The sequence below is a fragment of the Cavia porcellus genome, unplaced genomic scaffold (assembly GCF_034190915.1).
Source record: "Cavia porcellus strain 051 isolate PalLab524CR breed Dunkin Hartley unplaced genomic scaffold, mCavPor4.1 scaffold_20, whole genome shotgun sequence".
Classification (NCBI taxonomy): domain Eukaryota; kingdom Metazoa; phylum Chordata; class Mammalia; order Rodentia; family Caviidae; genus Cavia; species Cavia porcellus.
This window is the reverse complement of record NW_026947503.1, coordinates 49,013,615-49,015,386: the sequence shown is the minus strand read 5'-3', so window position 1 is coordinate 49,015,386 and position 1,772 is coordinate 49,013,615. Positions and strand designations below refer to the sequence as shown.

Here is a 1,772-nt window from a genome sequence, read left to right as displayed (position 1 = left end):
TTCATTGCTGGAACAAAATACCCAACACGCGAAATGAAGGACGGAAAGGTTTAGTTAGCTCACTGTTGAGGCAGTTTCAGTTCGTAATCAGCTGGGTCCGAGGCAGGCTGGCACGGCACCAGGGCAAAGCTTAGAGGCAGCAGCCAGAGCAAAAGGGAGAGAGATAGAGCACGTGTAGCGCTCAGAATCTCCTTGCCCTCCTTTGCACAGGATGAGGGTATTTATAAAGTTAAGAATTCTGGCTTCCTACTGAGTCTCTCAGTTAAACTTCTCAAGCTGACACAGTGTATCAACCATAACAGTTACTTTTCTTTTTTAAAATTTTTATTTTAAAGGGGCTAAAATTAAACACAACAAAACAGAACAAAATAGGACATAAGAAAGCAATGTAAGAGATATAAATTTCAAAGCTAGATGACCTGAGATCTTTACTATCTATCATAATGTCTCTTGTTTTCTTCCAAATAGTTGTCTGTGTCTTCGCATACAGAGAATTTATATAAAACAGCATAGTATAAAACTGATCTGAACTGAATGAGAAAGGTGTTTTAGGTCTTCAAAACCAGACAATAAGGAAGTTGCTAATGGCTGTCATATAGTCTCTCATTCTCTTCAAAATAGCTGTCCATACTTTTATGTATATTGAAGTTCAACAAAATAAAACATGTGGGGGTGGAGGAGTTGCTTAGTTTCCTGGCACTCCAGGTCCCAGCTTGGCTTGGGTCCCAGTAAGTGTTGGAGGCTCCCATCCTGGGCCACTGGGCCCTGCCACGCTCAGTCACTTACTGAGGAGGGGAGGGGTTGCTTGGTTTCCCAGTGCTCAAGATCCCAGCATGGCTGGGTCCCAGTAAATGCCAGTGACTCCTGTCCTGGGCTGCCACAGCCTGCCACACTCACAGCTACTCACTGTGGGGGAGGGGTTGAGGGGTTGCTTGGTTTCCCAGCACTCCAGGTCCCAGCACAGCACAGGTCCCAGTAAATGCCGATGTCTCTCATCCTGGGCCACCAGAGCCTGCCATGCTCACAGCTGCTCACCACAGGGGAGGGTTGCAAGTTGTTTCTTTCTAATGAATTGACCATTTCACTGCCCAAGTTCTGAAATAGCCAACAGATCATAGAAAGACATCTCTTTAGGCTCCTGCCTGAAACCAACAGCATCAGGAAGCTGCCAGCCTTGATTCAGGGCCTGAACAGTTACTTTTCTTGATGAGACAAAATAGCTGACACAAAAAGTTAAAGAAGGAAGGCTTTATTTGGTTAACAGTTTGTAGCAGTTTAGTCCATAGTTGTCAGGCAGAGTGTCCTGGCAGAGACACATCGGAGAGGAGAAACAGTTCATGGCAGGCAGAAGGCAGAAGGCACCAAGCAGAAAGCTGTAAGTGACAAACAGAAACCTTCTTTCTGTCCCTTGTAAATGGTATACTGGTTACCCACCCATAGGACAGGCAGCAATCATACTCAGGTGGAGCAGTTTTAATACTAGAAAAATACCATGAGTCAATCTCAGCATCACATTTTTGATCCCACAATCATACACCCAATATTCAGTCACCCATGACCATATGAGGCTTTGGGAGGATATCCAGACACAAGCCATGACAACGTTTCATGCTTCTGAGGTCAAATCAAAGAACTCTTTACCTAATTCTAGACCCTGAAAATTTCCTATGTTTCCTAGAAGTCATAGTTTTGTATTTTATATTTTAGACTATGATCAATTTTGAGTTAGTTTTTATAGAAATTGTAAGACCAAGTTCAATTTTGTTAACTTG

At 43.5% G+C, this 1,772-nt stretch overlaps 1 non-coding gene across 1 annotated transcript; it reads right to left on the bottom strand.

Annotated features, from left to right (window-relative positions):
• Positions 1–1,052: 1,052 nt before the first annotated feature.
• On the bottom strand, positions 1,053–1,189 carry LOC111758095 (small nucleolar RNA SNORA2/SNORA34 family). Its single transcript, XR_002792328.1, has one exon. It is a non-coding gene; the product is annotated as a small nucleolar RNA SNORA2/SNORA34 family (small nucleolar RNA).
• Positions 1,190–1,772: the final 583 nt, after the last annotated feature.